At 41.3% G+C, this 20,645-nt stretch overlaps 1 protein-coding gene across 5 annotated transcripts in view; it reads right to left on the bottom strand.

Annotated features, from left to right (window-relative positions):
* FGFRL1 (fibroblast growth factor receptor like 1) overlaps window positions 1-20,645 on the bottom strand; it is a 183,177-nt gene that overhangs the window by 23,189 nt on the left and 139,343 nt on the right. The window lies entirely within an intron of this gene.

The raw sequence follows: 20,645 nt of genomic DNA, 5'->3' as shown, positions 1-20,645 counted from the left end.
TGATTCACAAAGTTGCTTTAATTTGTTATAATGCAAGGCCCATCCCTGCTCTGACTTGATGGGACCAGCTTTGGAGTCTTTGATGTCAGAGGCCTCGAAAGCCCCATTTCACAGATGAGCCAGCTTTGCATAAATAAACAAAGTGACCTCTGAACTGGAGCCTGAGACCTGAGCACACTTCAAAGCACTGGGGGAGGCGATGGGGGGGCAACGGGGAATGAAGCGATCAGCATGCATCATTAAGGCAGCCCCTGCTCAACGCTGCCGCCTAACAAGGGGTGTAAATAAAAGGAGGGAGGCAAGCAGGGAGGGAGTGAAATGAGGGGGAAAGTGATGTAATCCAGTCAGGCTTGAACAATTATAATGAGGCCTTCTCCCATGGATGAATGAAAGAGATCTCTCTGAACTCCAGCTTTAAGAGCTGACTCTCGCGTTTACCCAGATGCATCATATTTGCACATCATATTTGTTCCCCAATGTCCTTTGCTGCTGCAAATGTCTAGTGAGTGACAAAATACAGGTTCCTTGTGGGAGATGGGTCTTGGGCCTTCCTAGGAGTTGAATCAGAATTTGTTCTGCTGAGCCTAACCCATAAAACTGAGGGGTGGGAACACACCATAAACTTAGACCAGGAAGTCGTTGGACTTAATTTTCAGTAGTCCTTATGGTGCAGTAGATAGAAGATAAACATACATGAAAGTAAGTCAAATCTGAAAAAGCAGGTCTCTACAGTTTATCTCAGATAAATTCAGGATTTCCTGTAATACTTGCTGGAATTTAAGGGGAAACACAAGGGAAAGATCACTCTGTACTTTGTTTTAGGGAGTCTTCTGCTATCCTGACCAGTTCATCTGATGCGCAGATGAATGGTCCATGACGTATATATGTAGGCAGGCAGTAACAACTTTATCACTGGGTTTGCGGGGATTAAGGCACTTGGTTTCCCCAGATCTCCTTAATGTGGATTAACACTCCAGGTTTCACTAGAATTTCAGCTGGTATTAACCCCCAATGGCCAGGGAAATACATCCCAAACAACTGGCTACCACATGATTTCCATCTGAAAGCTACCACTGCCAGCTGCCAGGATTTTATTGCTTATCTTGTGATATTTGGGGTGTTTCTGGAGGACCTCGATCCTGGCAAGTGACTACTTGAGAACCTAATTTTTTTGTTATTGAATAACAATTCTTAACATCTGTGATTGTAAAGAAGAACTCTACACAAATACACCCTAAAAGCCTGGAGGAAAAGGAACAAAACGCTCATTTTTGAGATCTTGTGATTTTTCAGCTTGTTTCGTGGTTTTGTGAGGTCTGAATTATGGCTTCAGGACCCTTTGGACTGGTGATCCATAGATGAATCCCAAGGCTGATTTGAAATAATGAAAAAGATTAAGATGCAAAGTCCTCATCTTGCCTAATTCTGAATTTTCTCCCATCATTGAGGTCTAATTTAGCAAGCCTCCTCTCTGAACTCTCCTTTCTGCCAGAGGCAGACAGGACAAAACTCCAATGAACTCATCCCGCTAACACAAACCTAGTGTAAATCTTGAATACTATCTTGAATGTTTTTCATAGTTCCTCCATCAACCCTTCATCATGAGATGAGCATGAGTTCACCATTCCTTAACCTGCCTACTATATTAACAGTGTCACCTACTGTATTAACAGTGCTGATGCTATGAAAAGACAGGAAATGTGTTTAGAATTTATTTGGAAGGGCACAGTGAAAGCAAAGTGATCAGGAATATTTGGAGGGAAGAAAAAAGATCTCACGGAGGAAACCCCTCTCCTTGGGCCCAGCCAAACAAAACCCCTCAAGATGAAAAAGAAGAAACCCACTCAGAGGAACACATAGCCAAGCAACACTCTACTTTTCTCAAAAAAACCCAACAAAACCAACACAAACTAAAAGGTTACTGGCAGAGAATTTGCCTCTGTAACAGGCACTGAAGACTTTACTGCCTACTGTCTTTGACTCCACTTGGGCCAAAAATAACCAGAGGTATTGATACTGGAATTTCCTGAAAATAAAAATAAAAAAATGTTTGTCTTAGTGGCTTTTTTGGTATTTTCAGCTCTGGCCATTTTCATGAGAATTTCCATGCAAAAATTTTCATGGGTTTCACTTCAGCCCCAGCACTGGGAATCTCTCTGTAAGCAGGATGCTTTGCAAAAGAAATGTTTGCAGCCCACGTGCCTCCTGAAACACTGGAGAGGCTCCACAGTCTACAGACCAAAGCCCTGGCTGGGGAGTGAAGAAACAAGACTTCTGTCCCTAGCTAGATCAGTAACTCACATTTTTAAGTTATAATGATGTACAGGCCCATCCCATTACCTGTAGATGACAAAGCTTTTAATTGGTCGTTATTGCTGCATCCCACATCTCAACACACAGGTGAACATATATCAGAAGCGACTGCTTTAAGACCAAAGAAGACTTCACTTGCATCCACCAGATGAAAGAAGGAGGGACTACAGGGTAGCATAGACGTATCAGAGCCAGTTTATTTTACGGGCTTGTACCAGTCTAGCTCGAACAGCACAGGCAAACCAGTCCTACTTCTCTGGAGAGTTTTAGCAGCCCACAGAGAACCTACCACTGCTGTGCATAAGCTGCTTACCAGCACCTGAGCTAACTCTTTTACCACCAATTCCTCCTTAATACTGCAATCTCTACTGGGAGTCCAACATAGACATATCCCTACTCCATACTCTTGCAGACCACTAAAGAATGCTGTGGTTTATTGTTTGGGCTTGATTAAAAAACTTTGGTATGGAAAGGGATCACACATTTCCTTAGAGAGGTAAATGTGTAAGGCGGAGAGATGGAACTTCAGAAAAGTGGAGTATTTCAGGCATATAAAGGGATTAAAACACAAATAATGAGACAAAAAATGAGCGTATTTAAATTGAACATAAGTGAAGCTTCCCATAAGGGGCATCTGCTAGTCACTCAGAAGAAGAGAAAGAAGTTCTATTTCATAGAATCAGAATCATAGAATCATTTAGGCCAGAAAAGACCTTTAAGATCATCAAGTCCAACTATAAACCTAACACTGGCAAGTCCCACTAAACCATGTCTCTAAGTGCCACATCTACATGTCTTTTAAATACCTCCAGGGACGGTGACTCCACCACTTCCCTGGGCAGCCTGTTCCAATGCTTGACAACCCTTTCAGTGAAGAAATTTTTCCTAATATCCAATCTAAACCTCCCCTGGTGCAACTTGAGGCCATTTCCTCTCATCCTATCACTAGTTACTTGGGTGAAGAGACTGACACCCACCTCTCTACAACCTCCTTTCAGGTAGTTGTAGAGAGCGATAAGGTCTCCCCTCAGCCTCCTTTTCTCCAGGCTAAACAACCCCAGTTCCCTCAGCCGCTCTTCATAAGACATGCTCTTTAGACACTTCACCAACTTCGTTGCTCTTCTCTGGACACGCTCCAGCACCTCAGTGTCTTTCTTGTAGTGAGGGGCCCAACACTGAACACAGCATTCGAGGTGCGGCCTCACCAGTGCCAAATACAGGGGGACAATCACTTCCCTACTCCTGCTGGCCACACTATTTCTGATACAAGCCAGGATGCCATTGGCCTTCTTGGCCACCTGGGCACACTGCTGGCTCATATTCAGCCAGCTGATGACCAGCACCCCCAGGTCCTTTTCTGCTAGGCAGCTTTCTGGCTTCAGTCTTTGGAACATTTAAAATGATAATGGTCTAACTACGGCTAAACTAGAAATTTTACAAATCCATTTGCCAAAGTTGGCTCATCTAGTTCCCAGAGAGAGCTTTAGTAACTCCTTCACTGTTAGTGTGGATATGGTATGATCAATAAAAATGAAAAAGCACAACAGAAAAGGATGTTCATGAAAAAGGAGTCCTTGAAGACCATAAAAAAAATCTCTATTTGCTATGTCTATAGAGAAGAACTTTGCAGCTCTTCTGAGTCCATGCAGGATGAGACCTGTGCATACCACGTTCATCTCTCTCCTCCCCTTCTTTGTCCCCATGCTTCTGTATCTGGTTCAGATCTGCACCTACTTTATAACTCTTTCTCCCCTCCTTCCCGAACCACTTTCCATAAAGCTGTGGAGGGAGAAGCCTTCCTGAAGGTTTAGTTCTTCCTTTGCTCCTTGTGGTCTATTGCTACCCACAGAGCTCACAAAGTCATCTGAGACGCATTTTCAGTCATGGCACATCTGCACATAGGGATGCTCCAGCTCCTGCTGTAACCACACAAAGAACCACAAGGAGAAACGGCTGGAGCTTTTCACTGAACCACTGCAATTCCCTGGTCTACCATTATAACAATTACATTATGAAGAAAATCACAGGCCTTCCGCCATGCTGACTCCTCCAGACACCAGGACCTCCTGCCTGCCTTCAGGTCTCCATTCCATAGGAGGCAAGAAAACAATTCTTCCTTCTTTGTTGTTGTTGTTGAGGTTACTTTTTTTTTATCAGCATGCTCCAGCACACACAGACAGCAGCCCCCAGAGCTCTGCACCACAGGCACCACTCTGTGATTATATTCTTGATCTACTACTGGAGAGGATGAAAGGGAGAAGAAATCAGAGAACAAAATGAGTGGTTAGGCTTCTGCCTTGTCACCAGCACTTTCTGAGCATGAAATAGTAGCACCAAAAAGACAGCAATTACCACTCAGCTGTTCCAGACCTTGAACAAATTGATAATATTTCCCAGTATTTTTTAATTGTTACTTGCACCATGATAGTATCAAGGATTTCTTCGAGACAGGTTCCCGGTATATTAGACATTGTTCACACACAGCACAGAAGACAAACCCTGTTTAAAGAGTTTACTGCCTGGGTAGAGCAGGCATGGAGTGAATGTCACATGTATTAAGGTTCCTCAAGAAACATATTTTTTTAGCATCTACTCATTTTGGCCTGGTGGGGGAATGATGGGGGTCTTGTACTTCTATAGAGTTGAGAAGCAAAGCTTCATTTATAACACCAATCAGCCTATCTGAATTTGTAACAATTTTATTGAATTTATTATTTATAACAATAAATAATCAGTTACTTATAGTAAGTTTATAAACATTGGGAAGAATTATGTGATTTTAGTTGTTATCTGACAAATAAAGATGTTGAAATAGTCCTTACTTGAGAAACCTAACTCTAATACCCAAGTTAGGAGTGAGAACGAAAAGAAGGTCAGGTTGACATCTACCTCTTTTCCCTGACTGTAAAAGAGATGATGGAGGGGGCCTCAGACACGTACAGTGGGTGCCAAAAGCAAGGTGGTATGAACACTCTACCCAAGAACATAGGCCAAAATTCCATCTTCAACAATCCTAAATTGCTTAGCATTGGGGGAGGGAGGCATGCCACTGAAAGGACTAATGCAAGGTTAATGATAAGAAGATTACAGCAGACCCAAGGATAACCTGATAAGACCTGGCTCTCAGCCTTCTATTTTAACCAGTAAGCAGCTGCTGCTCCCCATAAAGTTATACCTCTATCACTTCCCTTCCTAGTAGCACTGATCAATGTTTATTATTTCCTTCACCGAGATGTGTAAAAACATCATTGATACATGTTCTATCTCCTTGACCGTTCACATGGTCAAAATAGCCAGCACAAAGAAATTTCCAGAAGGGTTGGAAGAAAAGAGAGGTCATATATGTCAGTGACCGAGTACAGAAATTATTTTTGGATGGCATTTATAATCAAACAAAAATAATCAATCGTACAATCTTGTCCCTTCCAAACACTGAGTTAATTCCTTAGTGTGGAATTACCCAATCCATCATGATGAACTGGGAATTGCAATACTGGACTTTACAGACAGGAATGTGGATCCAGCTGTTGCTTCAACACCAGTATGAAAATTATTGAAACATTCTTTATGGGCTTACATATTTCATAGTCTTCTGGTAGAAAAGTAAAAATATTTCATATGGAAGAAAATGAAACATCCTATGCAGTATGCAAATTACCAAATGAAGCAAACTCTCAGAGAGGACTGCTGCTTAACATCTTTAATGGGAAAAGTGAGCCCCACATGTGTTTGCTTGAGGTGAAAAATCACACCTCATCGAGATCTTTCATTAGCCTGTGATGTTTTAACTTTGATTTCAAGAAATAACAGCACCTATAAGTAGTAAAAGTCCTCAGAAATCAACAGAGGATGACTGTTTTTAATTGGACATTACAGAACATATAAAAATCTCAGTGTCTAAGATGTTAATTACATTCAGTAAGGCACAAAATGTTGTTAGGGAATTCTTCGTCTCAGATTTCAGAAGTAAAGAGAACTATTTCAGAAAAAAATCCATATATGTAATAAATACGGATTTAAAAAAATATGTCATTTGCAGCTGTCAGTCCCTCAACAGCCACCAACCTATGACTATATACTCAAATATCTTTTGATAAAGAGACTTTCTAAAGGACAGGTAAACCACTAAGACAGAAAGTACAGAAAAGGCATTTGAAAGGGTAGAGAGGAAAAACAAATTTTAGCTTACTTTTTTTTTTAAACTTACATTTCTCTTTTATTAACAAACTGATATGCAGTAGCGTAATAGCAATATGGCAGTATGGTAATCATCTCCCTGACCACTGTACTTTATAGCATGACAAGAAACTAAAGAAATTGAGATTTTGGGGTGCAATCTTGAAAGACAGAAAGTAGCCTCAGAGTCTGATGATGTCAAGTCTTTCAACATTGCCCCCATATGCTGTTAAATACATAATTTTATTAGTGAAGTGCCATACACCTTCTACATAAAGTTCAATGAATGATACATATATCTCTGGGTCATTGTCAGACTAACAAACTGGTTTAAGTAGCAAAATGTTACCACTTTTACAATTGTGTCCAAGAACAACTCTGGACAAGTGGCAATTTTGTTGGCTCCCAAAACAAACGGAATACTTGGCACTCTACCTAACGTGAGGATTACAGTATATTACACAGGATAATATGGGCCTATGTCTCGCCAAAATTAAACCTAACCTAATTACTTGGAGTAAATTATAGCTTTCCATGTGGGGTAAAACACAAATTGTAAAAATGGTTGCTCCACAATTAACTATATAATCCCAATGCTGTCATTACAAATTTCTAAAACATACTTCAAAACAATGACTAGTGTAATACAGTAATTCCTGTGGGATGGAATTAAATTCCCTTGTGTTTTTTTGCATTGTATTTTTTTTTTTTTTAATGCCTAGCACATGACCAGCAGTGTATGAGAACAACCAGCATAGGACCAGATACAGAAGCTACCTAAGAAAACACGTGAAACCCAAGATTGTTTCGGGTAGAATTCAACAGCTTTTGGGTGCTCAGTCACAGTTACTGCATTTTTTGGAGAGTGAGGGCACAGCTCTCCCCAACACTCAGAACCCTCTACAGTGAGAGACACATCGCATCCCATGTTAGCGCACTTCATACCTTGAACCTCTTTTAAAGGCTTCATTGAGGTGAAGAAAGAGTGGCAGAGTCTGCATGAGTAAGACTGTTTTCCAGATAGGGAACAAAGGCACAGAGACCATACAAATGCATTGAGAAGACAGACTAGGGCTGCAATTTGAATTCAGTGCTTGTCAATGAACCAAAGCTCGCTAACACCTAACCAGATGTCACCTATGTCCTTGCCTAGATGATCCATAAACAACTTTTTCCAAGAAGTATTTCACCTTCTTTGATATTTAGAAGCTAAAGCAGGTGCAGTTTATTAGCTTTCTATGCAAGTTACCCCATAAGGACTGCTCTTGGAGAGCACTGGAAGCCACAGTGTGCACCAAGGGTGCAAATGGGAACATTTAAGTTCTCTATTCAAAATACAGAGAGTATATCTCAGTATTATCTGTGGGGGGAAAACTTTTTTTTTTTACTATTAAACAGTGCTTTCTCAAAAACTTCTAAATACTTACTCTATCTCAGTATTATCTGTATCTCAGTATTATCTGTGGGGGGAAAACTTTTTTTTTTTACTATTAAACAGTGCTTTCTCCAAAACTTCTAAATACTTACTCTAATGAGCACTGCAGTTACACACCTTATTTTTTACTGTGATAATGTATACTATTATTAACATACTCATATGAATATTGCATGCTGAATGTATCCCACACGCTGTTGGCTATTTTAAACAACAGATGTGAGAGGGATTTAAATGCCAATTTTAAAACTGTGCAGTTGATTAAAATCCTGTGAGCCATTCATAGATTGCCAGATATTCTATTTACATGTATTCCTCCCATGTAAAATACTTCAGGGAATACTCTAGACCCTGGCATATGGTTTAGAATGATGATAACCGATGTTGGAGATGCCACACAGACAACAGGACATATTATCCGGTTACATCTGTGTGTAAAATGCTTTGAGATTTTTTGATGGAAGGAGTTATGAATGTGTAAGGCTGAGATGCTACATTTATGTCCCTCTAAATCATGCTCAGAGATAACAAGCAGTTAGAGCCCCATCAATGCAAAAACAAGCACTTTTATGAACGCATTTCATTGCATCCATGTGCTGTTATCCTCTAGGGTAATTATGACTTGTGGGTGAACCTTGAAAAATTGCGGAGGATCAACTTAAAAGAACTCCAATGCCAAAACGCATCCAAACCTTGAAAACGGAAACCTTGTGAGAATAGCCTGTGCACAGTCAGATTGCAGTGCGCTCAGGGCTTACTCTTCACTTCTTCTAACACCGGGGAAGCCCCTATCCATGCCACAAATCTGACTGACTTCAACTTCTGCCTCTGTAGGCTCACAAGTCCCATGGGCCCGAAACTCCCACGCTCTATAGCAGAGGCCCTGCCTGACAGATTACATGCAAATGTTACAAATACATCATAGGTTATAGTGGAGGAATGTTCACAATGCTGCAGAAGCATTCGGGAAAAAAGATTCAGCAAGACCCCTTGGTAAAGTCCCCATGGTAATACATCCTGAATGAGGAACTCTACCGTGTGAAAACATTCCTAATAATTCCTTCTGTTTTCATTAATAATATTAAATTTCCTGCTTCTGAGGTATCTTTTTGTTTTAACAAGCTCAGCTTTTTGTCTCGTCTTCTGAAAGACTGTGCCACTGTAGTCTATTATTACTATTTATGCTGAAGTCGTTTAAATGGACCAGGCATCCATATCCAAAATCAGCAATTTGCAAGCCATAATCTCATACCAACCAGATTAATGTGACACCTGAGATGTGTTTTCTTTCAAGACGTAGGAGTCTGAATGGCTGAAAGTGTCAGAAACACATGAAAAAATAGTCTTTCTCCTTCAGAAACGTATATGCAGTTGATTCTGCGGTGCTTGTAAGTGACCTTTGATGATTTTTTTCTTGACAAACAGCCAACTAAAATTGAATCAAATTGTAATAGGCCAATGGTTTGAAATCACTAGGAAAAAAAAGAGAGAGCTGTTTTCTTACTATTTGAAATACCTCATTCTGGCCCAGAAATAATTAGCGGCGGATAAATTATCTGGTCTACGATTTTCTCTGGCATATTATTTTACTCATGTCTTTCTTCTTTCTCTGCAGGGGGTGCTTGTGGTCATATTGTTCTTTTATTTATGGCTCACAGCCTTTTCAGTGGCAGCACGCACACCAAAGTGCAGGCACAGAGCGGGAATGCAAATTCCTTGCGAGGTAACCAAGACGAGAAAAATGTCCCAGACCATGCCAAATCTTTACAAGAACGGCAGTTAAACAGAAAACTATACCCTGAAAAAACCAAAACCTGGGAAACAACAACGCTTAATTAGAATATCATGATTTGTATATTTACGAGCTTTAAATATAAGACCTGGTTCCCTATTAAGCCTAATTGGTTCTTTTGAAATTCTCTTATAAAACAGTGCTCTTATTATCCAGCTGATGCATTCCCCTATTTATTTTGCTCAATGGTGACTTGCTTCCACTTTGAATTGGTCGCTCCCAGGACTGCTCTCTGGCTCAGCTTTCAAGCTGATTTCTCTGACAAGCTGGCAGCAATAAAATAATTCATTCCAGAGGCTGAGAGAATCACCCGCAGCATATACTGCAAGTATCGTCTGGCAGCAGTACAGAGGCCTACGCAATGGGAAGCCTGGGGTAAACCCTGCGCTGGGACGCATGAATGCGGCAGGGAGGAGGAAAGGCTTCAGTAATTCGACCAGGAATAAAGGCAGCATCATGGCAGTGGGATGGGAGGAACGCTGGAGAGGGGTTGCTCTGAAGATGAGTTACTGAAAGGAGGAAGAAGCAACCAAGGAGAGGAATACTTTGAATAAAACTGGAATTTCCAAGAGAAGAAGCAAGCCCCTGGAATGAACCCTGTGATGTGGTGTAGGTTTTCAACCTGTGGTCAGCATATCCATGACCGCTTCTGAAGGCTCAGGAAAGATAACTGAGGAGGAAAAGCCAAACAGCAGTAGCCATGCTTTTGCAATGATTTGATATAGTTTTGTCTGTATTTCTGCTGGAAATGCTGGGGATCCACAAGCTGAAAAAAAAAATCCTTGTGCTAAACAATATGATGTAGGAAGTCTTATAACTATGAAACTCTGAAAACAATGAAACAGCAGATCCACTCCCGTTCAAAAAAAAAGGTAAACTCCTCAGAACCTAGCAAGAACATGGGTTTTTGTATCGTATCTGTGGCTGGGGTTTCTATAAGAAAAAATAGACTGGAGATACTACATCTCCCTGCTGAAGTCACTGGATCTCTGAGAGCTCAAGGCAATCAGGACTTTCCTGTATCAGCATGACATGCAGTGAACTGGCCCAATGTGTCACTGAACAATCACCAGCCTGTTGCAAGGACGTCTGATTACATATCCCTATGTGCTTCCAAACCAACCACATCTGGGCAGAGATTAGTCACTGTTTTTACAGTAAACTCCTGGACTAAGATCTGCTGTCTGATGCATTTCTGAGGGCTAGAGACCCCGCTACCTATATGCCCTGAAACCTATATTAGCAGAAGCCCCAGTTGACTCCCATGTGCTCCCTTGGAGTCCCATGTAGGGGGAGGCAAGTCAGGGTGATCTGGCAAGCCCCCTTTGAGATAACACAGCAGGAAAGCAGGGTTTACCTATGCTGGCTTTGCTCTTTGAGCACTCAAAAATTATACTCATGGAAAACTGTATCAGCCTCCACATGAATCTTCCTTATTTTGACTTCTGGCTGGTGTAACCATAATTTGTCAGCATTTCAAACTGCAAGAAGTCTCTTCCGCAAGACTTTCTCATAACAGAGAAAGCTGGCCGTCCTGCACAACTCAGTTTGTTCAGCTCAGCAGGCAGATTTCCATTGCTTCCATTCAAACTTGCCCACATTGTCCTGGCCCAGTCTACAAAAAGTTCATCAATCCCTAAGGATTGCCTGGCCAAGGTCAACTGCCCAACCTGCAGCTAGGATGGCTCTCCAGAGAAGCTGTCTAGAAGGTGATGTACCACGTTGCCCCTTCACAAGCAAGAGCTAATGCAACCACGCTGTTAGTACACCAGAGATGCAAAACAGACTTCATAACATGACATTCAATCACAAAGCCCCATACTGAAACTTTTCCATTGAATTGCCAGGCTGAAGTTGGCAGAATTTAGGATTATATTTTAAATGAAGCAGAAAATTGCTTCTATTTTATTTCTAAGCTACATGTTACTCAAGTGACCAGATATTCCAAATGAAAACTGCATTGGAGACTTCCCAGAAACCGAGGTGTGGCATTAATTCTGTATAAAGCAGGCACTAGGCAGCTATCTCCTTTCTATAGCATGAGTGGTTAGTTGGTGCCCAGCAGTCTTAAGAAGATTAAATATCACCTTAATTTCAGAAGCCTTCTGCTCTGGCTATAAAAATGCTACAACTGCAATAATAATACAACTGATTGCAAAACTTCAATGTTTGGCTTGGATTAATACCACTGCTATTTTATCCCACAGGGAAAGTAGTGCAGTGGGTCTTATGTGTTATCTCTTCCAGACCAGAAGGGTTAATTACCTATTATTTATTACAGTAATTGTGTTTTTGCTTGCTCAGTGGAAAAATTACGTTGTTTTCTGCTTTATAAACAATGGGTTAATCTTATCAAAAGAAAAAAAATGACCTCTGAAAGCAGATTTATTTTTCCATTAGCCTTTTTTAAAAACGAAAAGCATAAAAAAGTGAAAAAACATTTTTAGCTACTGATTTAAAATTAAAAAAATTGTTAAAAAGCTAATCTGGAGACAGTAAAGCTGGGGAACACATGCCCGTCTCCAGAGGTAAACACACCATATGACCATTGTGCAGGAGACATCTCTCAGAAGAGACTTTCAAGGAGCTGTTATCTCAAAGCTATCAAAGCCCCTTCCTCTTCCTCGCCTTCAAAGGGGAAAAGCAGAGCAGACGGCACAGCACTAGCCAGGATCTAGGCTCTCCTCTACCACCAGGGAGGTGACCTTCCCTGTTGATGGCTCAGGACCTCATCTGTGAAACCGGGAGCAATAGGTTCCCACCAACTGGGAGTAATATGAGGATAAATAGAGCCAAATTGTGAGCCTCTCTGGTACGAGCATAGACACAGAGAGACAGGCATGTTGTTTTAGTCAGTGTGTATAACTCACTTAAATTTACCATGCAGTTTCAACTTGCAATCCCATATTTCCTGTCCTAATCTCATATACAATGTGGGTTTTGTACTGTTAAACAGTTTCTCTGTGGTTGCTCCATAGCGATGGGCAAATTGATTCCTATACGAAAGGCCAGACTCTGCTTTCAGATACGTACACTGTTTCCACTGGTCTGAAATGGGAGTAGCTGGTGAGCTCAAGAACAACTGGTGGAAGCATAAGGCATAGGTATAAGGCACAGAGGAGCTGATTGCTTCTCAGCTCTGCCCAATGCCTCGGAGCAAAAATGAGCAATTTATTTACTCCTCTTACTGCCTCAAATTTTTACCCATGGTAATATTAATTCTGCCTTTTCTGCTGTTATGAGATTACATATTCTTTGGACAAGGATTGCTTGACTGTCCACAACCAGTTCTGCAACAGGACCCTACTACAAGGAGTTAGTAATAACTAAGAGCAACGTTGGTATTCCTTTAGAGGAAAGGCTAAATACAAACTCCTTTTAACAACCTGTACAGCATGACAGCAACCTTGTACAGCTATCACAGGCCTGATCAAAGCACACTAAAGCCAATTAAAATGTTTCATTGGCTTCAAAGTAGAATGGATGAAGAACATTAATGTTCAAGGATGGATGTGAACAACAGTGAAAGACCCAATAACCTGAAACTGTTCTCCAATGGCATTTCCCTGAAGGGCTGAAGTGTTCTCCATCATATATTAAGGGATTATATCAACAAGACTGAAGCAATGCCACAGGAAAAAAAAAAAAGAAAAAAAAGCAATGGAAAATACAAGCTGTAGAAGGTCCCACTAAAAGCAACAATACAAAATTACTTAGGAAAAAAGCCTGGATAAAATTACCACCTTCACCCTTCAAAGTTTCTGCCTGAAACCAAATCTAAATCACACCTTAGCTGCACAGGAGTATTATTGAACGGGAAGGAGAAATACCTAGTTAGCAGCAGCAATGCAAAGAGCGGCAGTGAAAGATGCAAAACCATCTGTTTAGTAACATGTTGCCTTAGGACAACATATGTTATGTAGGTTATTTGTGTGAGTTCTTTGATACCTGATTTGATCTACACCTTGGGGTTTTTTGAGCTTAACAAGTAGTAGGCCTTATGATAAATCCTGATCTGTATACACAGTCAATGGCCCCATTGGCAATTTGTGCCAGAAAGATCTTATTCTTAGGGAACATGGTTATTACAAATGTTGCTTTAAAAGGAAACTATTTTTTTTTCAAAATATGTTATTGCTTGTCTGCACACAGTAGATAAGACATTGGTTTGTGTTTCTGTCATGTTAGCAAAGGACAAGCTTCCAACATCATCCACCAAATCAGACAGGACACAAGTGAGTTCCCATGTGCTACTGGGAAAGGGACTACCCCATGTAAGAGAAACACCACCTGGCCGTAAGCGCTTCTTTGTGCTTGTGATTTCTTAAAGCAAGCCATTCATCCTTGCCATGGCCACAAAGCATATTTCTCAGGAATCTATCCAACCCTCTTGTCTACTAGAGCTGAGGAAATGACAGGTGCTCTGCCTTCAGCAACAAATATTCCCTGTGGGAATGGTGGACAGTGTGAAGCCACTCCAGCATGGCCAATTGGCCTGATAAACGGGTGACAACTCTGCAACAGAGACAAGGAGGCAAGGTTCCAGTGGGACGAGATGAAATGCTGTTTGATTGGAACTGAGCAGGCATCAACTAGTCTCAGAAAGGTGAGAATTTAATTGCCTAGACAGCCTTAGTCCATGCGAGGAGAGAGAATGGACATCTAGCGTAATACGTCCCACCTTTGCCATTTCCCTAAGGTGAAAGATAAGTCAAAGGGTTGCCTTTTCCAGCAAAATCACTGCGGGTCTCGGCTGTTGGATTTTTTAATCATACATCCTCAAGATCTAAGAGCAGGAACTGGTTATTAAAATGGCAGCAGCTATGAGTGAACACAGTTGACAAGTGTAGCCCAGGAGGGAGGGGAGAGCTGGCTTTTATGTCATACATTGCTGCTTCTGAGCAAGGAAAACATAACTGGCAATAAATTACAGTGAAAAGAAACAAGCTGATCAAATACTCAGCACTGAAAAAATTGTCGTTAAGAAGAAACTGATTTAACCAGCCACAGTGTAGTGGATAAAGACACATTTGAGCTTCACCCTGTGAAAAGCAAAGGCGATGCTCTTGGAAAATGAGCTAAATGACTCATAACTTACAGAACATAAAAGCAGAGACACCTGTAGTGCAAAGTCACAGCTGAGAACATTTTCAGTAGCAAAACCAGGCTTACAAATAGCAGGATAGAAAAAAGCTTTCTTTTTCTTATGTCTCAACTGTTGCATACTGAGCATGAGAAGTAGATACCTGCCTCCTTCACTCCAGTATAGCCAAGCAGGACAGCCCAGAGCCAAGCGAGCGCTCAGAGAGAAGCGGGGCATCAGTGAGAAATCAGCTATGTATCAAGACTTGCCTTAAATCTGCTGGGATAATCTAGCAGGTCTAGAGACTGATTCACAGGTCAAGCAAGGTAAGATTAGACAAACTCTAGAGAAGCCAAAAAATAGCAGAAAGCAAAAGAACCCAAAAGGCAGTGCAGTTGCTCTGGAGGAAAGGCTGTTGTATTGGCTGACTGCAAAAGCAGTCCCTTTCTCCAAAAACTGTTTGCAAACAACTTTCTGATATTGCAGGAAGGATTGTTCTCTAATACTGCAGAAAGTATCGGCAATGTGAAGAAGTTCAAGACAAACCTTCCCTCCAAAAAAACCTTGCCCCTACCATTAATAATTTCTTATCTTTCAAGAAGTTCTGCCCAGATCCAGGTAACTCTGGAGTCCAGGAAAATTCAAATCCACCTAAAAATGGGGCAGGTCAGACCCAACTGCCTGCCTGTATCAGACTTACAGCACAAACAGTAATTATCTGCAACTGTGTGCCATTAAGGCACCTATTGCAATTTTTCTCTCCAGAGCTATGGGCATGGTGGGCTTCATCCGCACAAGTGTCTATTAGCACAACATGCAGAAGTGCTCCAGGAGAAAAGCGGAAGGATTATGCTACAAACAGTTCAGTAGCCTTCAAAAGCCTTCACTATGCTAATAGCCTTTAAAGTGACATTTCAGAGCACCAGTGGCACCTGGTCCAGCTGCTTGCGGCTCTGCTTCCATCTACACCCCTCGCTGCTCATCTCCCAACCCCTCGGGCCAAGGTGAGGAGGGCTTGTGCCTGCCTACTCAGTGCTAAAATTTATTGGTTAGGCAAGAGGAGAGGACACAAGCTTCTCCTTCGGTTTCTTGTGCACATTCTCCTCTACAGCTGCTGAACGTAACTTTAGCAAACATCAAGGAGAACAGGAGGCTTTACTGAATTAAAATATTTAACATACTGGCTAGTCATCGTTCCCTTTGAAACCAATACCCATCTGGGATTTAACTTCATGAAGACTGCTACAGTCTTTCCATACCATGTCCCAAAAAAGTTCAGAAGGGAAGCACATTGTTGTATACTTTATGTAGGCCCATAGAAAGATTGGGTTTGGAGTGCACATGCACACAAAAGCTTTTTATCTCCAGGCACCTAACCTTTGATAACTGTCATTGCAAGCATTTTATTTTGCTCACTTAAGTAGCACTATCAATAACTGCCTCTTGCTCTAAAGACAAACGTGGTCTGCTTTTCCAAGCAAAGGAAAACAAATTAAAGACTTAAAACACCCATCAGTTGTTCACTTCAGCAATTTGATCGCTATCTTTTTTTTTTTATTTCCAGAAGACTCTTCAGGCCAGATAATAGTCACTCGCTGCCTGCAACACTGTACTTCAGTCCACAGCATGTGTATTTTTTGAGAGCTTCAGTGAAATATGAGCGAGAAGCACAGATTAGAATCTGGCCTGGAATTACAGTTTGAACTCTGCAAAAACGGATACAGCAGGTCAAATTCTCCTCTCAGTTACACCAGAGTAGCATTCCAGCGAAGAACAGAAAATCCATGTTTTTAGCCCTCATCTTTTAGGTTATTTATACAACCCAGAATGATGGGGGGTTTTTAGAAGAATTAAAATCATTTGTAAGAAATCTGTGGCAAGCTGCATGCGTGCAGCTCACTAGCACATCAGCTGAATGCTGGACTGAAGAATAAAAAAGTGCGTGGCTCTGTGTCATTTGGGAGAAGGCAGATAGATCTTACTGCCTTGCAAGTCTTATGCCTCTCTGTGGCAATTCCTGGAGTCTGGCTGAGTTTAGAGGAAGCTCTCCAGGCAGCAGAAATTTAGTTGCAGCAGCACAGAGCTCAGCAGGGGCAATTTTACTCAAATACTTGGGATTCCTCAGTTATTCTGATTTTCTCTAACAGTATGATAAGACACACAGACTTTCATGGCATGGCTAGGTGGATGCTGCTCCCCATGATATCTAGTCTAATTGCATCTGTCATCACTACATTACACTGAAGACAGTAGTGGAGGCATACCCAAAAGCCAGCGAAAGGAACTTGACATCTACCTTTAAATGGGAAGGACTGACATAAACATGGTGGCAAAGAGTAACACCAAGAGGACCTTGTGCAATACAGTCTCGGGAGCGCTAGTGTGGGAGCATTGCAAGGCATTTCTGATGTGCATGAAGTAAAAGCAGCGTTCGGAGCCCCAAACACATGTGGACACGAGTGGGTGCAAGTGTGAGTTGCACCCACATGCACCCACGTGCACGTGAGAAAGGGAGCGGGGCATGTGCATCCCTGGTGCTGCCGCACTGGAGTTATTCAAGAGACAGCATTTATTGGCCCTACTCCTCCGCTTGCTCACAGTGAAGACACATCAGGGATAAATTTCATCCTGTGCTTCTAAGCAGCTGGCCAAAACAATAAAACTGCAATCTGTAAATATGCTCAGATTTTTTTTCTTCCCAAAAGGTAATAACTTCCCCCTACATACACACATGCACATTGTTCAGAAATATTAGCCATTTCTCCCCTGCTCCAGCTCTGGTAAGTCAGGTATTTGAAGCTTCAAAGGAGAATCACAGTTTAATGGAGCTGTGCTTGCCAAAGAAGACAAAGGACTTTCATTAGATTTCTTCCAGCTTATTTACATGCCTTATCTTTTTATAAATTCAACTTCCTTCCAAAGTTGATAATGAGGTGCCTTGAAAAAAAGAAAGAAATGGAATGGTTTATTTTGTCGCAAGACAAGTGATTATTTTTCTGATAGTGTCTGGTGTAAAGTTCAAAAACAATGGAAGTAATAGTCTTTAGGCAAAACACATAACTGTTCCTGATAACAACCTCTCAGGAAAAAACAGCATTTTTCAGAATTCTACATAATAGCATTGACAAATACCTTCCAGAAGCAGCTGTCATGGTTAATTTCTTCTCTAAGATCTAAAACCAGGGATGGCTTTTCAATTAGACGTTATTCATAACTTTTTTGCATTTTGTTTCTTTTGCCTGAGTAGAGAACGGACATTTCCGAGACAGGAAAAGAACCGTTAACACACTAGATTAAAATGTTTCCATGCATTTCAGCCCTTGTCACTCTGACTTGGACACAAATATATCCAATTTCTCAACTGTGGAGTCCTCATAAAATCACAGGCAAGCTGGTATTTTCCTAAACTGGCCTCTACAGTGTGGCAATGAGCCTTGTGAATATTGAGATTTTAGTGAAGGAAAAAAAGAAACAGAGCAATTAGATAATTTGAAATAATGATGGAAGTTACTTTCTAGGTAGTAAGTTATCAAAAAATAGGCAAGGTGATTTGCACTGATTTGTCATTCAGCAGCTGGGATGCATGGAGAAGATTTACCCAAAACAACAGAAGGGGACAGATGATCAGAAAAAGGGTGTAGTAAAGCATCCCCCTCTGCAGGGAGTCAGCTTCAACACTTAAACTAACTGCTTCTTTATGGTTTGTATCAACCTCTGACAAATAAGCAGTTACCTAGAGCATCTGACAAATTAATCTGAGGGTCTATCCATGTGAATTTATCCCAAATAACTACCACAGTTAAATCATGCCTTAGCTGAATCTAAATTCACTTGAGAAACACTCAGTTCTGGCTCCAAAATTCCTGCTTCCAAACTTTTTCAATATATATACCAGCAAATGAACAGCTTCTATGTTTGAGTTTCACTCAAAAAAAAAAAAAAAATTCCATGTCATGAAATAAAAACATTAAAGAAAAACTATGTGTGCAATAATTAAACAAAAAAAGCTCTAGCATACTTGAGTAGACAACCTAAAAATAGTTTCCAAAGAGATACTCAACATTTCTAAAATTAAAAGCTGTCATAATAAGAGCATGTTGCAATAGCAAATCTTGCTGTAAAAAGTTCTGAACCTTATGTGTGTGAACTAAAAGAAACTAAAGCAAGAATTTTTACAAGTCACTCGACTCAATATTATGGTACATTAACCTTGATTTTTATTACCGCTCAGCATTTTTGCTTTTGGACGAGACCAAACCCCAGAAATACCAATGAATACACATATGGAGCTGGGGAGGAGAGAAATGGGAGGATTTGGGTTTTGTAATCACTGAAAAAATGCAGTATGAGTTCTGTGCTAAAACCCAAGAGGGCTGTCATTTTATCTAACTGATTAGCTCCATCCATAATTAAAGCCCAACTTTTCTCCCTACAGGCTATGAATCAAAACATGTGTCTGAGAATTGTGCGGGAGGGACGGCCCGGGATGGGACGTGGGCTCAGGTTCAGGGCACAGCTCAGTCTCACTCCATCCAGACTAGACTCCAGCAGGAAAGTAACTTGCCAAAACATCCACTTCACTGACCACCTCTTATTCAGTGGAATATCACATGTTTGCAAATAAAGTTGCTAAAAATAAAAGGGGTAGCTGCTCTGCCTTTGCACTGATGGGAAAGGCAGATGTTGCCTGTAGCTCTACCCACCACAATTTTATTCTCAATTTACCCGCCACCTCCTGTTTTATGGCTCACCCTGCGGTAAGATACTGGAAGTCAGAGCTGCCGATTGCCAGTATGAACCTCGTGCTAGTGTTTATAGTGCCTCATACCGGCAGCCTTTGCTGGAAAACAGTTTGGAAAATATCGAGAAACATTCTCCACTCATTCCAGTGGGAACCCATGAGAGCTCTGAATTAACCTTGGCCAAAAAGGAAGTGAAGAGGGAAATAAAGAAAACGAGTGAAGATAGCATTCCTGATAATGCACTCAGTTTATGTGCCTAAATCCTGCCCTCAGATAGAAATGGGTGACTCAGCTGCTAAACAAATGCTTGAGCAAAGAATTTGTCACCCACATTTCTAACCGCAGGTCACTGCAAAGCAAATCACCACTGCTGCCCTTTGCAGCCCTGGAAAAGGTCATTTCCCAAAGATGCAGAGCCCCAGGGGTCCTCTGAGTGGGCCCGGAGACCCCAGGAGCACTGTGGCAGAGCACGAAAGGCAGCATGAAGTAGCAAAATCAGTTCATCTTGATCTCTTCTTAAGGCAACTGAGTCTTTCTGCAGCCTTCCAGGTGTGACCAAAAAGCTGCTTGTTTGGCAGAACAAGATGTTAGTGAGGTGGCCTTCCAGGCTCCGTCTCATCTCTCTCATTACAAGTCTACTGATCTCATGATCATCCCAGATTCATCCCAGATTCATCCCATTTCGTAAATTTAAACTATGCCAACATAGTGCGGATGCCCTTTCCCACCCTGTGTTTGCATCCCTCCTTGACTTGACACACCTTTACATTTGTCTGCAATCAAATGTCAGCGTGTTACCATGGGACTTTTGTGAAATAAATATTTGAATTGTGATTTCTCCTACTAACAAAGTGCTCCTGCATTGATTTGTGAACGCTGTTCTTCTACACTGTGTAAGATCATGAGCAAATGGGCAGATGCATTTTGAAGAAGCCAAACATTACGGCAAACATACTGGCACCCAAAACCAGGAGACAACACAGCAAAAAATTAGCCCAGATTTCTTTAGTCAAACTGGTATTTGAGTCGTTCAGCTGTGGCTCATCTCTAGTGGAAATGCAGCATATGCTGAGTATTTCAATGATGCGGTGAATGCAGTTAGCA

This window comes from Mycteria americana, chromosome 4 (genome assembly GCF_035582795.1).
Source record: "Mycteria americana isolate JAX WOST 10 ecotype Jacksonville Zoo and Gardens chromosome 4, USCA_MyAme_1.0, whole genome shotgun sequence".
Classification (NCBI taxonomy): Eukaryota; Metazoa; Chordata; class Aves; order Ciconiiformes; family Ciconiidae; genus Mycteria; species Mycteria americana.
Note: the sequence above shows the minus strand (reverse complement) of the source record. Positions and strands in the feature narration are given on the sequence as shown.